Consider the following 19,005-nt stretch of genomic DNA (forward strand, 5'->3'; position numbering starts at 1 on the left):
CTGAGATCCCCCTTCCAAAGCCCCGTTTCTTGTTTCTTCTTCGTGCTACGCCTACTGCATCGTGCCAGCCGGCGGTTTTCCTGTGATCGGCGGCTAAGAGTGCCCGTGTTCTTGGCACCACCTTAAAACTTTGGTGTCTCAGATCTGCAAGTGGTTTCCCGCAGAAGGCGTCTTGGACCTTGAGCGGCATGTATACGTCGCTGTGCGGCGTTCATTTTTTGTTTGCTGTCTTTTTATTCCGTTACCAAAAGATATGGCACGTGGTCCATATTGGTGGGCCCTGTTGGTCGGTGGACACAGCACGTCAGAAGGACATAGTACGAAATAGTTTGCGCGGATCGGGGTGGCGTCGGTGACCTTGGCTGCGGTTTCGCTGCGCACGGGTTTCTGGCGGCTCGGCCGAGGTTGAGAGTTCGAAGTGGTGCCGGCTTGGGCACGGTTTGGGCTTCTCGGCGTGTTTGGCATGACGCACGGATTTTCCTCGCAAACGGCGTGAAACAAACGCCCCGTTGCGCGCTTCTGACATGAGAACAGTGCCTGCAGAGCATCGACTCAAAAAATCCAAAAGAGGCATGTATAACACGAAAAAGACATTTTTAGGCGCCGAAAACCCCATATAGTCAAAACAGGCACACAAAAGCTCATATAGTCAAAATAAGCCCTATAGGCACAATAAATATTGCTTAAAATGTTCCCCTTCCCTTAGTTCGCGCTTATATGTTAAATAGGTTTGATACGGGCTGTAGGAAAAATGTGCATTTTAGCTAAAGTTCCGGTTTCTAGCCATCAGTGACAACCCTTAACCATGGATTAAAAAAAAAAAAGATCATGTACTTTTTCTTGCTGCATAAGTTTGCTCAGTTTCGCTTAGCTAGCTACGGGACAATTTAAACCTAGCGACCTACACAACCAACCAATTTTTTTTAAAAAGAAACGTATGAAGCAAACGCGCCTAATCACGTATACAATCACGCTGGTATCAGGAAAAATCCAGGAAAAGTCGCCCAAACTGACATAAAAGGTACGCAGCTAATGAATAGTTGTAAACAAAAGCTGGAGCTGACTTATCACGAAAGAGACAAATGGATATTTTGCCTCTAATGAACAAATGTGCCAGATTTAAATCTTACGCGTGAAAAAATAAATGCGTAAAAACTCACGCGTAAAAACTAAACAACCAAGTAAAAATTTAAAAAACCCCGTGATTGCTGGAGTTGAACCCGGTTCATGCAACTGTTAAGGAGAAAGAGAACTTCTATACCACGAGTCTTTTTTTGCCTATTGCCTTTCTTAACAACGGATGGTAAACACAAGCTCAATTTATTTACTGGTGTCAATATTTAGAAATAAGAAAGGTACAAGTTACTTGGAGGGACCGGCGTAAAGCCACAGAAGGCCTGACAAAGCGTCGATTCACACGATTACAAACGCAAAAATCACAAGGCACACATGAAGATTCATTGGATTAGGAAGTAAAAAAAAGAAAAAAAGGGAAGATACATCGTAGTTGCGAAATACAAATGATATGCCATTGGAGATTGAAGATTGGTACGTAAAAATCTGAAGGACTATCTTATACACAGGTATCGCACGTAAACGTAAAAATATTAAATGAATATCTTATACACACGTATTGTATAGGTAAGAAGAAAAGTACAGTACGCTTGAGTTGCATAGAATGGGAGGAGGAAATAAAAACGGTGGGCGGAGCAATTAAACACCACTGCCCTGCTTTAAGGAAGCGGTTAACATTTGCAGGCCGCGCATGATAAATAGTGTATCAGAAGCACGTGGATATAGTACTTTATAACGTGTTCATGGATGACGGCACGCGTCATGTGCTCACACACGATGTGGAATATGAATGCATGGCCGTGGGCCCAACAAAGATTTTGATACCGTGGGGAGCGGGAGGAAGAACAAGTAAATTAGCTGCTTGTCATCATATAATGCTAACCGATAGTTGTTTTTCCCTGGATGCGCTGCGGAGCAACGCCATGCGGCTTCAATGTATGCTCTAAACAAGAGTCACTTTGTAATTTCCGCAGGGAGAAAATTCAACGAATCAATCTCAACATTATTCGCTAAGTTATGTGAAGTAGGACATCTTTAACGGGCCTTCGTATTTTTAGTTAGTATAAAATCTTTGTTTTGGCTGTTTTTTTATTTGTTGGCAACTTACGTTTTGTTTAGTTCGCTCAACGTACGCGTTGCGCAATTGCTTTGACTACCACACTTTAATGTCAAACCTACTCGTGACAATATACGCACTTAGGCGGGTTGGCCTACTGCGATGGCAATTGTCGGAACAAGCTAGCACAAATTTCGCTAATTCCTCTTAGGTTGCGACGTCATCGTGGCAAACCAAACTTTTTACATCGAAACGCACTCAAGGCGGTTTACGAATTACAGCGAAGTGAAAATCATTGCGGTCGCCTATCTGGGCAGAAGTGCTTAGTTGTCCTCGAAGTTCTGATTATTTTGCCTCATTTGGTCTTGTTTCTCATAATAATAGAGGGCCTGTCGGTGATAATGCTGGCCTCTGTGTGGAATCAGTCGACTACGGTGTTCTAAATTACGTGTGCACCTTGGAAGAAGCTTTGAATTGGGGCAGTATGAAGTCATGAATACTATGAAGGCATATTTATCTGGTACTTACGCATCTTGCTTTGGTCGAAATCTGAAAAAGGTGTCAGAAGAATTTATTTAAACAATTTTTATGGTTTACGCAGACGTCTGGTTGTGTATTTCGATTTGCTCTCTTGAGGTCTTTGCGCATACCAAGGAATGTGTTTACTGACAGTTTTTTTTTTAATCAAAGTTACAAATACTTACACGACCATTCTGTTTAAGGGGTAAAAACATCGGACACGACCGCAGTTACGAGCTTTGCATTTGGTGCATGTACTTTGGTTTATTGTCCTGTTCGCAGTGTATAATCAAGAACAGAAGATATAGTTTCTAGCAATGTATAAGGCATATCGTTCGCTACATAATTACAAATACCCGACGTAACTGTTCAAAGCACATACGCAAGATTAGCACACATTGTTACCACCAGTGCATTCAACGCCTAATGTTTGCTTAATAGTTGCAAATACTTACCCGACATGTCCATACCTAGAGCACCAAAAATAGCAACTGTTGGCTTCGAGCATAGATACCAATATGTATGTAATCAAGAACAGAACATATAGTTTGAAGCAATGTATTAGGCATATTGTTCGCTACGCAGTTACAAACACTTACCCGACATTTCCATGCCTAGAACACCAAAAAATAGCAACCGTCAGCTTCGAGCATTGATACTAAGACGTATATGATCAAGAACCTAACATAAAGTTTCATGCAATGTATTAGGCATATTGTTCGCCACATAATTACAAATACCCGACGTAACTGTTCGAAGCACATAGCCAAGGTCAGCACACATTGTTACTAGGAGTGCAGTCAACGCTTAATGTTTGCTTAATAGATGAAATACTTACCTGACATTTCCGTAGCTAGAGCACCAAAAATAGAAACCGTCAGCTTCGAGTATACATACTACAATACCAAATGTCACCAAGAATATAATTACCCATGCTGGCGTCCATTTCGACAGGTCTGTGGCCTGCAAAAAAGAGGTAACCTGAAATGCGCAATAAAATGCTGTTATGTCTTGCAACATAATTGTGCTCAAGTGTAGGTTAATGCAGTAAAGATGGGAGGTATGTTGTTCGAAAACGACGCTGCAAGTTATTCTCGCTATAGACAACTGTTGTGTCGGTTACGACGACCTCAGCGAGAAAGACACGCCAAACTGTTATTGTGAGAAAGCGCGTACTCGTTTATTCTACTCTGGGCCGAGGTCATTCCGGCAGCTCTTTTAAGCAGATAACGTTAAACTATTCGCATGCGGAAATCCACGAAACTATAGCGAGTACATTACGCAACAGAAAAGTATGAAAAAAGGCGCGCAGGGTTCGCAATGGTATTGAAATGTTGGGGAAAACTTTACGAACTTGAAAGGCGGCTGTGACAGATGAAATTCAACTTAAAGGCGTCACACTTGGCTAATTAAACAGGCTGCTTCGTTATAATATCAATATTGAGAGAACTTGTATTGCAGAATCCACTCATATAGGCAACATACTAGGGTAATAGGAGAATAGGAATGCGACGCACTAGCTGCTTTTCTGCACTGAATTTGTGAGGCAGTACAGTCGAACGTCATCATAAAGAAGGAGTATTGGGACAGGAAATTAGTTCGTTATATCCGATATTCGTTGTAACAGTACAGCTCAAGATCAGTTCAAATCATTCAGTAATCTGGCTCCCATAAAAATCCTTGATACAAAAACACATATTTTTGTTCTTCGGATCGTCAATGAACAAGGTAACCCTTATGTTCCGCGTTGTGCCAGTTCGCACTCAATGAACCAGAACATAAAACGGGCAATTACAACAGAACAAACTGGACTTGACAAAGCAGGCCGGCGATGGTATTTTTTTTTTCAATGAAGAATGTGACCTTTGTCTGGTGGTTATTTACGGCACTGAGCAGGATGAAGTTCTCCACAATGTACATGAGCAATGGTGCCTTTTCTATTTCTGAAGTTACGGCCTCCGGGAGTTCTTCCAAGTATCTTCTCAGCATACTGGTTAATATTTCTTCGTTATATCTGAAAGTGCGTGCGCCGCTCAATTGTACTTTTGTTGTACGAGAATAAGTGTCACTGAAACGAACCGCGACCAACCAAAGTTCGTTTTTATTTTCGCTCTAGCCGGTAATTCGCTAATTATCGTTCCTTATAACGAGGTGCAACTATGTTTGCCAGTCGCTGTGATAGTCTGTGCCAGCCCAACTATATGTTTTTTTATTTGAACTCTGATATATAACCGATTTTGTCTCCGGTAACAGGAATCTCGAGTTTCCTTTCTTTAAGCGTTTCCCCTGTCATCATTTTTGTATCTTGAACAAATGAGCCGTCGTCAGTTTCTTACCAGTTCCCGCACCATGTATGTAGTGATCAAAGGGACACAGTACAGAGTGGTTGTATATTAGGTAAAAGCCTTACTAACCTAGTCGAACTGAGTTTCGCAAGCGCCAGCAATGATAACTTCACTTGACCGCAGATTCACCGTTGTCTTGTCGACGCATCACGTGACTGGCGCCGCCAAACTCCGCCGCCGCCAGGTGTGCTAGCCGTCGCCGCTTCCGGCGGCTTGGCACATCCGCTCTCCGTAGCTGGGTCAGTGCCTTACCACGTGACTACCCACGTGCATGGGTAAGACGAGCGCCGCGCTCGCCTAGTCAGTGCCAACAGTGCCGTAGATGTTCGCGAGGACGGGAGGTCTTCCGTGACCGTTGAGAGGGAGCGCGAGGCTTTGAGCCGTCACGGCAAGTTTCGTCTGACCCCATAGACATCATCTAGTGAACTGCTTTACTGGAGACGTTTCGGAATGCAGATCGCACGAGACTTAGCAAGAGCGAGCCGTTCGCTTTGCTTTGCAAATCCAGGGTTGTCTGAGCTAATAAGCAGCCATTTTGTTTCTCTTCATTGATAGATGTAGCTTGCTTTTTATATTCGGGTGGCCTTCCCCACTGCCCCTCCGCTCATATTTAACCAGCGCCGGATTTTCTTGTCGTGGTCGGGATTAGCACGGACAACCTGTTTGAGGTCGTTATACTCTTTTACTTCTAGGGTTTTGTTACGTAAAAATCCAACGCAAAGAAACAGGGGCTATAGACCTTTTTAACTTCTTCGTCCTAGGAGTTGGCATTTTATCAGTGGGCTGTGCTAGTGGCCTTAAAATTGGCGCAGTCGACAGGAAGATGTCGCTGGGCATGCGCAACATAGCCCAGAAAATGTCCCGATCTTATTAAAGATTAACAGATTAAAAGGTGTATAAGCTTACCGAACGCGCTGTTTTCACTTACATTTTATGAACGTGTTATTGAGATCAGTAAGAGTGGCGGGGTAAAGAAGGGAAGTTACCAACACGAAACATACACTGATGAGTGCGTACGCGCGCAACACGACTACCGAGTTTGCACCGCGGCCGGGTGCATTGCACTCGTCCGACACGACATTGGTCAAGTGGCATAAGCGACCATGCCACTTATGTTTCCCTGCTTGTAGACGATAACCGGTAGTCCAGGAAATGACTAATATCCACAGCAACGAAAACATTTGCCTACGAGTAGCATTAAATACAAAGCAAGTGGAGACAGCGGCTCTTGAGCGACATTTCTGCTCCATATACAGAGTACGGTAACCAAGAGATAAATATCCGTTCTTCGTTTCGTGGCAGCCTTCGCCTATATATCAGCCTTCATTTTCTGTACCTCCCTTTAAACGTAGTCGCTTGCGTCACGAAATGCACTGTGGAGCCGTCGAATCGGAATTTTTTGCATAAACTGTTTACTTTCCATCGAAGGAAGCATCGTTTGTTGCAGAATAAGGAAATCAGCACTATACCCCACCAGTTTTCTCAAAGAAAACATACTTGTATTTTTATTCGATACCCTTTAACACAGCTATACTCGGTGACCACTTAAGAACGGCACCGGAAGATGTCGCTGTCCTTATCACCGTAGTCGGATGTTTCTCCGCGCGGCGCAAGTAGGGCGTTACTGGGAATATTTTGAGCATGGCGTGAGCCGTTCCCGTGATTTTTTGGACTTAATATGCTTATAAACTACTCCAGTTACGACAAACAAACTGCGTGAGACAAGGTAGACGATATCACGCATTCAGAGCAAACCCCTTTCAAAACGCGCGAGCACTGACGTCACGGGTCCGGCGCTTTGGCGGAGTGATACACTACATTAGGTGGTGCCGTTCTTCAGTTGTAACCGAGTATAGAAGAGACATTTTATTAAATTGGGAATTACATTAAACCGCCTGCTTTTTAGTTTATTTCTAATTTTTTTTCCAAAGGAGAAGGGATTCATTAGCCGTTAGGACGATTAAAAACAAAAAGGCGCAAGAGACGACAACTTAGCAATTCATTCATGCAGAAAAAAATACTTAGAAGACGTCTCTTTAGCAATCGGGAGCATTGGGGTGAACCAATAGGGAAGCCAAGCAGCAGCTTCACGATTCCAGGAGGTACCGGGAGTGGCGTCGCAGCCGTGAGGACTAAACGATACCTCACCGAGGCCATACGGGTAGTGGAAAAAGCGGCCGCCTCCGAGTGAGGCACTTAGTGTCAACCCCACGGGGTGGCGCTCGCGTGCCCCGCCCGAGGACTTTTTGGCAAGAGCTACAGTTCTTTTTTCGTGTCAAAATAGTAGAGAATGCTATTAATTTACCAAGTTTTTCTATGGGAAAGGTACCTACGTTGTGTATTTACTGTTTGCTCCTTTTTTCATCACATTTGGCCAACCCAGAAGACCGCGCGCGCCGTGCTCAATCTAGGCTAGCGTGCGCATACTTTTTTCTTCGTTGTTTGATGGTTTTTTTATCCTGTTTATTAAATTGAGGACTGAGCGGGGTGCTTAAGGCTATCTGCTTAAGGTCACTGTTTCTGCTTTTTTTCTTCATTTTTTTGCTACTTTTTCTATCAAGTTCTGCATACCGAGCAAACAGCGTCGTGCATGCGCAAATATTTGCGTTGTTTTTTTACAAATTGTACCCACGATGTACACATGACAGATGTCTTAAAACTTCAGTCAAGTAAACGAAAAGCGTGCAAATAAAGGATTTGCGATCGCAATTATTAGAAAAGCACCAAGCCACTCAGCATAATTTTACTGAGCGATCATTTTAAAGCTGCATACTGTTTCGCATACTGTACAGCGATAAACATAAAATAATTACACCTTTTTTACATTTAATTAATTACATCCACGTTACAAACAATTAAAACAAAGAACCAAGAACATTTAAACAAGTGCAGTTCCTGTTAGGCTGCTTTTACAATTTCCCAAACCAAGATCATGTGCAGCGGCTAGCTGGTGTTGTTTTCCTGTAAGGATCATGTGCACCGACTTAACAGTGGGGAGATAATGTCATTGTGTCGTCTGTTTATTGTTCGCTTTCCATACAGTAAACAATTACCACATGTGTGCGCTCACCCACGCATGTCCAGTGAACGCGTGGAGCACTTAACTGTACCAGACTATAGGAACACGAAGGGAAACGCAAAACCGAAACTACATGTGAGTCGAAATGCAAGTGCGAAATAGAAGGTCGGTGCGCTTGAAGCAAGAACAGGTACGAATCAGTACCATACAAAAGCGTCAACTCGCCGGAGCGCGCGAGCAACGCCAAACGAGTCCCGGTAATGCGCGCAAATGCAGCGCGTGTGAGAAAATACTCAAAACAACGGAGAACGGAAGCAAATAAATAACGCAACCCGCAGCGTTCATTGTCGACTGTATTCGAGCGGCATCAGTTCTATTCAAGTATAAATTAATCCCTGATGCGGCGAATCCGCCTTGCAATAGCTTGGCGTATACTATTAGTAAGATAGCAAAGTTCTTATGGGAAAAGTACAGCTCTGCCGTGCGTATGTAGTATTTGTTCGCTTTTTCAACCCATTTGGCCAACCGAACAGACCACGTGTGTCGTGCTATAGTGACTGAGGCTAGGGTTAGGATACTGTTTCTTCATTGTTTGCTAATGTTTCTGTCGCATTTTGTCAGCCGCGGAAACAGCATGGTGCGTTAGGCAGTCCGACCTAAGCACATTTCCGTTTTTTTTTTTTGAACATGCTAGAGCTCTGAGCAAGCCACCACTCCTAGGCCCGGCCTGAAACCGACCAATTTTTAAATATAAGCCCGAGCCCCGTTCGTACCCGCCAAATTTAATAAAATAAACATGTGCCAGTCGGACTGTTTTGAAATATCAGCCCGCGTTCGAAAGACTATTAAATTGAGGACGAAAAAATTTGGCCTTTTCAACCAAAAAATGCAACCATAGAGCTAGTATATTGGACTTCGAAATTTTATACTTGGACCTAGCTTTTTAAATATATATCCGAACACAGAAAAAGGAATTTTGCAGAATATCTATGAAATATATTTTTAACAGAGCTCCAGTGATTTCGCGCGTCGATTTTTTTTATTTAACCTAATTCAATGAGCTAACTTTTTGCTATCAGCAATCAAGAATTTGCGGCGCATGACTGCCGGGCTTCAGACACTGCATGCATGCGCCCGGGCCAGCACGGCACGGAAAAAAAGTTGTTGAAGGCCGTGCCCCCGCTCGTTCCCGCGAAAATGCGTCCCACCTTGCCAGGGCCTTTTCAGAGCAGTAATCCACACAATACACACGATATGCTTTTAATAACTTCACTCAAGGCAGCGAAAACGATCAACGTTCAAAACTGTAGTTCTCAGGAAAGCACCATATGGCCTAGTTTATAACGGGATTGTTTTAAAACTGTACAGTTCAGTGGTACGCTGGCCATTCAATAAAATAAAACAATAACCCTATTACGAAGGCACAATTTCATTAAAAGTGCTGCCCACGTCTTGCAAACGCAAGATGTTACGAAACAGTTAGGAATTCAACAAATAAAGGCAGGGCAAAACAAATCGCAAATATTGAATCTTTGTAGCAATCACATAAATTTATTAGGGGTATAATCCCACAACACGCTACTGCACTATCCTTTAAAACCGCATGGGCCATGGCCCTTCGGAAATAAGAGACCGCCGCAAGCATACGTCCTCTCTAAATTACAAACAAAAAAATACCAAGAACATTTAAAAATCAGCGTAGTGCAAGCCAGGCTGCTGTTGCCATTACACACACACACAAATATCATGTGCAGCGGCTTAAGAAACATTAAAACCGAGCGTGAACCACTCAACAGCAGCTTAGCGGCAAGGTGCGCCGCCTCGGGATCTCCTCAGGCGGGCAAACCAGCGAGACGCGCGAGGGTTAACATGTTCGGCTTCAAGGGCCCTATGGGGAGAAGGCGGCACTTTTTCCACTACCCAAGTATTCTAGTTCACTGTACAGCCTAACCGGTAACTCTCATTGAGGGCACACGGTGCGGGCAATGAAAGAATCGAGTATACGCGGCTGAGGTAATCGCAATGCAAAATACAAAAAAAAAATCCTTCACAAAATGGCGTTTCTTTTATCAATAGAGTTACGTAAGGGCTTCTAAGCGTTTGTTTCCTCCGTAGGTACCACGAATTTCCGCGTCTCTGAGATGCCATTACGGTTTGAAATCTGTCACTGCAACCGATCATTTGTTCTAACTTGTCCATTCAATCAAACCGATTTATTAATACGCGTCTTATGAGCGTATATAAAAAGCCTTTGCTCCCTGGCTGCGTAACCCGACAAGCGCACGCACAGGAGGAACGGCCAACTTCAACTTCACACATCATTACGGTTGCTGAATTGATAGGCCTTACGACGGGACGAACCGCGATCTTCCCGCGAGCAATCGAATAGGAAAGCAGTACCAAGAGACCGCTCACCGGGGGTGTCAACGAAGAGGCAAGGAAGGCTTCACAGGTCGAGGACGAGTATCGCACCAGGGAACCACAAACGCACACTTGTGGAAGGCGCTGAATCGGGAGGCTCTGGTGCGCGGTGGTCGTCGAATTCGCGGTCAGCTGAGTGGTAACGAGAAGCACGAGCTTCCCTTGTCTCGAGCCGCTGGTAAACGTTACTGAGCGCCGCGTACCCTCACATGAAATTTGCCGGGACTTCCTTCTGTTTATTCTTTAAATGTACCATAAAGAGAAAATACAGGCTTGGTTCACTGAGACGACTGCCTGGTGCAAATAACAATGATAGCAATTTTTGTGGCAAGATTAAATGAATAATCTAGATAAAAAAGAAAATAAACGAAGCTGTCTGGAATCACTGCGATTTTCTGAGCACCGGGTCTGATCACGTCAGAGAATTTCTCTTGTGGGATTTGCCCCACAGGCAAGAAACACAAGCGACACTCGCTTTCCAGGTCAGTGCACGCCGGGCCCTTCCTATACGATGAAAATCATAAATTAAATGTCGTGAATGAGATCAGATAAGACAGTTGTTATTTCCTCCATAAGAAACTGGAAGGCCGTCCGGGCTAAAAGCTGCTGAAGACAGCTTGACAGTAGCTAGGAAACCCTCAGTTGGCAGGGATCAAGAAAAAGAATCACTCATAACTAAAACACATGAAAGAGTACATCCTTGGTGCGTAGCTATAAAAGAATAAGCTGAATTGAAAAAATTATTCAAGAATTACGGTTTTAAAATTCACAATTGCTACAAATAACAAAAAATGCAGTTCTGCACGCTGGAAGACATGAAACTACAGCAATAGCACATTGCTGATTTAATTCAATAGCACATTGAATGAATTCTCTATGCGCAAAGCCAACGTACAGGTTATTAGCCAGCCTCCCCACGAAAATAATGTGTGAAAGGGAGCTAGGAGGGCGCTTTTTCAATAAATATTTTGTGCAGGTTACACCAGTTGTGCAAGGTTGGGGAAACAGCGCAGATTGGGGCACACGTAGCTTCTCCTTGCATGGACAGCGGATCCCAGGAGAGTAGAAACAGCCGGACCCAAGCAGGGCAAACCCGTTTTGGAAAGCACTGTCAAGCAAAGTCCAATAAAGTATGAACAGTGTTTTATCCAATAGGAATCGTCGTCATTTTGTTCGTCATCGTCTTCCGACGGCGTAGCCGCGTAGCGCAAACCATGGTGCAGTGCGCTATCGTATCGGTTGACCTTACACATCTTCGCCAGCTTGTCAGGTGGCTGTCACCATGTGCAGCTAGTGCAATGAAGCCTTGAGAGATTCGCCATCGTCGTCTTCGGCGCGGCGTACCAATGCCCGTCCGTTCCCTAACCGACGCCGACGACGAAAGCGGGAGCTTCTCATGTGACATAAGACCACGCGCAAGGCGGTCGCCCGCCGCGAGGTAGTCGCTCACGTGCGCTAGGTATTTTGTTTGTTAAAGCCATGGCAAGAAGGTTGTTGTTGTTGTTGTTTTGTTGTTGTTTCTTTACTGATGGCACACACCAACGTTGGGGATTGGCAAGAACCAGGGTTCTTTTTGAGGCTAACACGCCCACCTCATCATCCTGTAGAACTGAATTGGGAAAACGGTTACAAAATTGTATCATTGAACTGGAGAAGAATCAGATGATGATGCCATTTTTAGGAGAACAGGCGAAGAAAGCAATTTTGACCGGATTAACAGAGCAGGCGGCTGGTCTCTGATATCTGCGCGTGAATGGTAGCAATCACCCCTCTGTGACACAACAACAGACAGATACAGACAGACAGACAGACAGACAGACAGACAGACAGAAAACTTTATTGAGGTCCCGGAAATTCGTAGCAGTCTTAGTGTCCTAGCGGACGCGGGCCGCACTTGCGCAGGGGGCGGAAGTCTTTGTTCTTCCGCTCTTTGGCAAGCAATCTGGACATCCCGGAGTTGAGTTATGTACTCTTCACTGGGTAGGGCTTCTTCCCACTCTTCTTCTGTTATAAAGTCACCACACGGTAACGCAGGGCATTTCCAGAGCATGTGGTTTAACGAGCGTGTGGTGCTACTACATTTTGGGCAGTGTTGTTGGATGTCGTGTGCGAAGTGTCTAAACACGCTCATCGAGGGGAATGTGCTCGTTTGGAGCATTCTAAAGGCAGAGCATTGTGATCGCTGAAGCTTGGCATGCGGGGCTTGGTATTTCTTTCTCCTGATTTGTAGTCTGCAGTGATCTGCACTGATCCACTTGAAAGTTTCAAGTCGATCTCTATGGTCTTCCCAGTCATTGGTGGTTGAGCGTCCTACGCTGCTGCCACGGGTGATTTCACGCGTGCAGTCGTAAGCCATCTCGTTGGCGGAGAGGTTGTTCTCGTGTACTTCGTGTCCCATGTGGGGAAGAGAACCACGTAGTGTAGTGATAGTCGTCCTCGCTTCTGTTGTTAATGATTCACGCTGCTTCCTTGGGTATCGTTCCGTTGAGCAACGCACGGTGTGCTGCCCTAGAGTCCGAGTAGATGTTCCGTCTCGAAGGGTCGGCCATAGCTAGGGCAATCGCCACTTGTTATACGATTGCGGGTTCGCAGGTAACTACGGATGTCGCGTTCAGTAGTTTGCCAGCTGGGTCGGTCATGACAGCACGTATTTGTTGGAGCGGCCGTATCGTTCTGCATCCACGAACGTCGACGTTCACCGCCCTTCTTGCGCAATTTTCAGTAGCGCCTTGGACATGGCCACTATTCTGCCTTCGTTGAATTGCGGGGGTATGCTGCGAGGGATGGACCTGGTTCCGAAGGTCTCCCTCGTTTTCGCATCAACGTTTACGTCGTATGCTTCAAAATCTTCGGGGATGGGCTCCGGGGTGAGGAGCATAGCCCTCCCTGCTCTCGTAGTTAGGAGTGTTTGCCTTTGGGTTTCCCTTTGTGGTTTTATGATCTCAGCTAGTTTGTAGTGTGCGCCCAGTCTTTCAAGCCTTTCAGTGCTGGCGCTAATAGGGAGACCAAGTGCCCTCTTGGCGCATTTCCTGATGAGCGTGTCGACATTGACCTCCTCGGTTTTGGCCCAGTCTACCGCTGCTATGACGCAGTTTGCGTGACTCATCAGGAAGGCGTTGTACAGTCTTAGGAGATTGTGTTCCATTGCCCCCCTCGTTTCTTCGATACTCGTGCAATGAGTCGGATTGTGTCTTCTGATTTCTTGGTGAGCTTCTCGATAGTTCTCGTATTCTGTCCTCGGGATTGTAGTCCGAGCACCCTCAGTGTGTCTACGATGGGGATGGTTTCGATGCGTATGTTCCCTTGGTTAGGGGGTGGTTGACCTCTACTTCCCTACCTGTTAGATCTGTACAGCAGCAGTTCCGATTTTGCCGGCGACAGCTTCAGACTCGAGTCACGGATGTAGCTCTCCGTTGTCTCCAGGGCGGTCTGCAGGGCGTGTGCGGTTTTTGCTTACGGTCCTCCAATACTCCATACCGTCATATCGTCTGCATAGATGGCGTGGTTGATTCCTTTAATTGTACTTTGTCAGAGAGTCCTTTCATGCCGAGGTGTAATAGCAAGGAACACACGACGGCTCCTTGCGGTGTTCTTTGCGGCCCCAGCTTGAATTCTCGTGATTGGAAAAGTTCGATCTTGATCCTTAATTTCGGCCTCTGAGGGACGACTTAATGTACGAAAGAAATTTTGTCCCCAGGTTCTCTATGGAAATGGCATCAAGTATGAATTTGCGCTTAACAGTGTCGAATGCCTTGGTTAAGTCGAGTGCTAGGACGCCTCCAACATCTTTGGAGTAGTGGTTCAGTATCTGGTGGCGCAGCATTAGCGTCACGTCCTGGGTCGATAACCCCGGCCGGAAACCCACCAAGTTGTGCTTTAATATATGGTGTTTCTCGGTGTAGTCCGATACTTTGTTTTTTTATGACCTGCTGGAGTACCTTTCCAATGCAGGACGTCAGTGATCAGGGCCTCATGTTGTTGGGGCAAAGAGAGTTGCCTGGTTTGGGGATCCGTATTACTGATGCCGTTTTTCATTCCCCAGGAACGTGCTCGGCTACCCAGGCCTGGTTGGCCGCTTTCGTCAGGTTTCTTACTGACTTAGCATCCAGGTTGTGCAGGAGCTTGTTGGTGATCCCATCGGGTCCCGGGGCCGATCTGCAATTTAGGTTTTGCACGGCCTCTTAGACCTCCTCTTCAGAGATCGGCTCATTCAGTCCGCGGTTACCTTCGCCCTTGTACTCCGGGTAGTGCTCTTCTCCGCTTGTCCCAAGGAGGAGGTAGGTATTCGCTAGTTCTTCTAGGAAGTCGTCGTCTGTTAGTCCTGTCTCTCCCTGTTGATGCAGGATCCTGTCGATCAATATCTGCTGATTGCTCTTGGTTTGCGTTCCATCGATGAGAAGTTTGAGGAGATTCCACCTCCCTCCCCTCGTCGCTCTCATACGGCCATCCAGTTGTGTGCATCTTTCATTCCACTTCTGCTTGTTAAGTTCCATTTCATACTTTTCTATTTGCTTGTTGAGGTGCGCGATTTTCTTGCGAAGTGTCCTGTTGAGCTTCTGCGTTCCTCCCTTCTATATGAACGCGTTTTTGGCTTCTAGCAGGTGCGCGTATTGTCCATTGCTTCTTACTCCGCCGGTGCTTCAATTTCTTTATGGCCGCTTTGGCGTCATCTTTGATGATCCTGATGAGTTCGGTGAAGGTACTGATCTCCCGCTTGTCATCTTTGCCTCTTTTTATGAAGGCGTCCCAGTCAATGATGTTGTGCTTCCTGATACCGGGGTTGGCAGTTTCTACTTATATCATTGCTTAGAGTTTTACGTGGTCACTTCCCAGATTCTCCTGCAGTTTAACCCATGTGGCATTCCGGATGTTCCAGGCAAATGTTAAGTCCGTGGTCGTGTTGCACTCTACAGAGTTACCTAACCTAGTGGGGAAGTTGGGGTCAGTGATTTGAGTTAGCGAGTGGTTGATTGTGGCATGCAGTAGTCCGGTTCCCTTCCTCGTGTTGGCCTGTCTCGAATAGCCCCAGGCTTCGTACTTCGCGTGGAAGTCGCCGGCGACAATCAGCGGGCCGTCTTTGCATACTGCCACAACTTTGTGTGGGACCTCCGCGAACGTCTGCTGGTAGTCCGAGGGTGGGCTGTATATGTTGAGTACCTATATTCTTGCATTGTTTTCTCGATTTGGGGATTTTAACTTTTTGCTTCTCAGTTGCATATTGAGTTCAACGTAGGAGCATTGCTTGTTGATTAGCGTAGCTATTCCTCGATTATCTTGCTGATGTCTTCTGGCCATTCTGTATCCCGGGAAGTGGCATTTTTCGGCTGGTGTTTCCTGGAGCAGGATCACCTGTGGTTTCATCTTCTGTGCTTGTATGTATTGCTCAAGTACCTCTTTTTTTCCTTAAAGCTCGCACTATTCCACGTCCATATAATGAACTCCTTAGTTTTGGGTGCCATTGTACGTGTGATCGGTGATGCCCTTAGTATCGGTATGTCTACATTCTTCTCTGATTCTGAGATTGTAATTTGCCATAGCGCCCTGTTTTGCTGCATGACGTCTATGAAGTGCTGGTATCTCTTCCCCTTGTTTCATAATGTTGCCTTCAATTTTGTCAAGTCGTCTGTTAATTGTTGCTAGGATCTCCGTGAATGATTGCACCTCTTTCTCGTCTGTCTCGCCATTGTTATATCCGCGTCTGGCGAATTCCCTGTCTTTAATGTAATCTCTGCGTTCTTTGGTTTGTTTACGTTTGATGGCTGCGATCTCCGCTATAATTTCTCTGCTTCCTTGATTAAGTTCCTCAATTTGTGTTATTAGTGTTTGAAGCATTGTCTCTATGCCTTTGATTTGTCCTGTTACATGCTCTGGAAAAACCGCAAGCGCGACATGTTTCTTTTCTCTGGCCCTGCATGGCTTGTCCGCTCTCGCATCCGCTGCTCTGTCGGCCCAGGTCCTGTTGTCCCTTGTCTCATACTCCCTTGCGGGGTCCTTGAGCGGCCTCGCCTCTCCAGTCCTCCTGGGACTGGAGAGGCGAGGCCTATCCTGGGGCTCCTCCACCGCACGGAGCTTAGGCGGCTCTTGGATCGCGAGCGGCTAATACAACCCCAGGGATGCGGCCCTGAACGAAAGAAGCACAGGCATTGACAGCGGAAGCCCGAGGCGTTGACTTGGCGCGGCTAGAAAGCGTTTTTTTTTCATGAAAGAAAACCCCTGGTAATACCAAAGAAGTGCTCCATTGTATCTCTTTCCTCGCAAGCAGCACAAGGACCGGAAAATGTGAAACCAGCGGGATGCAATAAAAATTAAGCTGCGGTATTGTACATCTGATGCTGGTTAAGGTGACTTCACCCTGGCCGGAGTCGCAAAATCACGCATCCCAAGTGTTAGCCAGATGGGCACAGTCACCCGAGCATGTGATAGCACCTTCTCGTGTTCTCACTAGTTATTGGTATTTGCGAAATCTTGCTCGGGCTAGGAGAAATAGAATTGGACAAATAGAATAAGAAGGCATAAATGTAACAAGAACACGTGTCCTTTGTATGTTTACATTGGCTTAAAACATTTTCCGACTGATTGGGTGTTCATATGTTTTCCCTTAAATAAGAAAATAAGGGCCAAGCCTCGCTATTACACTAGCTATTACGGTTGGTTTTTATTCGAAAGCCAAACCCACGTACACAGTTGATAAGAAAACACTGCGCTCAGTACAAGCGTAAATAACACCTTGCGTTCTGCTACAAGCAGTGACTGGATCTTGAAGACTGAATCACTGCAGATGGCACGTGCGGACACCCTGAGATTGATTGGCTGAAGCTGGATACTTTATATGAAATAAAAACACAGCGCACCGGGCCACTCATCAGCGACGCTGCACACTGCGACTACGTACACACTTGATATGAAAACACTGCGCTGTAGACAAGCCCTGACAGGCACTGCGCGTGGCTTTAAACACTGACAATTAAGATTTTGATCGTCGTGTTATCAATACAGATGATTCGAGAGTTAAGACGCGGATCGGGCTCCGCGTTGAGCCGCGGAGCCTGATGATGATGCATAAGAACCTTGGAAGGCGTATCAAAACCACCGCCCACCGCACCACTCGTGAATGCCTCCACACATTGCAGGCGCTGGTGCATTTCTTCAAGAGCCTGCCGAGGTGAAAAAGACAAAAATTCCCACATCTCCACGATGTGAATCATGACCGGTGGGCAAAGCACTGGAAATCATTCTTACGTACCGTAAACCACCCGTGGCATTGCCCACTCGCGCATCTAAATGAGTGACAACGCGTGTGTCTAGTATGTACAATTCCAATCCAAATTTATCCCAATCCAATCCATTGCTCCTCGCGCATGCGCAACACTATGTACACGGACGCCAAGGGATGAGCCACGGACAAAGCGTAGTCCTAAGGTGCTTCGCCTTTTAAAAAACGTGATTGCGACTACTATGGTGTATCGTTACGTCTGCGACCACTCATCTTCTGTGATGCGAAGTTGCCCAAGGCCGTTGGGCGGAGCCAAGCCAGTACGGACGACCGAACGAAAAACTACGGAGCCTAAATTCCCTCGCCGATCCAATTTGGCTTCTTGTCCGTAGGCGACCCGTAAAACCGGTTTTTGGCCTCCGGAGTGCGCTCCATAGGGCCTAGGCAAGGGTTGTTCGTAGGCCACGGAGCGCTACGGAGTGAGAAGAAAACATGCTTTTAGGGCATGGGTGTCAGCGTCTCGAGTAGTCACGGTACTAAAACACCGCGAGAGTCGTTTTCCATCGCCTCGCACGAGAGCATACCGCGTAGTAAATGAACACACAGGGACACTCATTTTCCAACACCTCTAACTAAAACCTTCCATATTCATGGAAAAAAAGGACACCAACAGAACACACAGGGACACTCGTTTTTGAACGCCTCGTGAGAGAACGCTTCGTGCTTGAAAGACTTTATAACAAAGCTGTATACCCCTTCCTCGCAACGGTTTTATCTTCACGGGCAAAAACGTCCAGGCGCCAACGCCTAAGACGCCGAGCGCTCAGCATCCAAAGCGCATAATACACGTCATCATAACTTCGTAAAAGCATCATACATGGAAACCACATCACCGTAATCGCATCATACACTTATACACTTCATCCGTCACTCCTCCCAGGTTTCCCATTTGTGGAGATGGACCGGGTTTTTGTTGTGATCTTCAATGTAAAAGGAAGCTTGGAGACAGCGGGAAAAGAGGCAGAAATGGGAAGGAGGTTTGGTCATTATAGAAGTCACCCAGGAAGACTATGAATAACATTCCCGGAATAACATTCCCGGAATACGCTGCTGTACTACTCCGCCTTGCCACATATGCGCTAAGTTGAACCCCAATTTGATTGAAACCTTACCATGCAATGCATCAATAGCATTGGGCTCCAAGGTCATCTCTGTTTCAGTCGTTGATGAGTGTTGACCTGCCGTGCTTATTTATGCTCTCCCCATGTCAGGTCCACTGTATTATCTTTATAAATGGGTATTTGCGGGGAGCGCGACCGCGGCCGGAGCTGCGAAGCGCCCCTCCATGACGTCGGCT

The sequence above is a fragment of the Haemaphysalis longicornis genome, unplaced genomic scaffold, assembly GCF_048455015.1.
Source record: "Haemaphysalis longicornis isolate Haplotype H1 unplaced genomic scaffold, Haemaphysalis longicornis Haplotype H1 scaffold_8, whole genome shotgun sequence".
NCBI classification, from domain to species: domain Eukaryota; kingdom Metazoa; phylum Arthropoda; class Arachnida; order Ixodida; family Ixodidae; genus Haemaphysalis; species Haemaphysalis longicornis.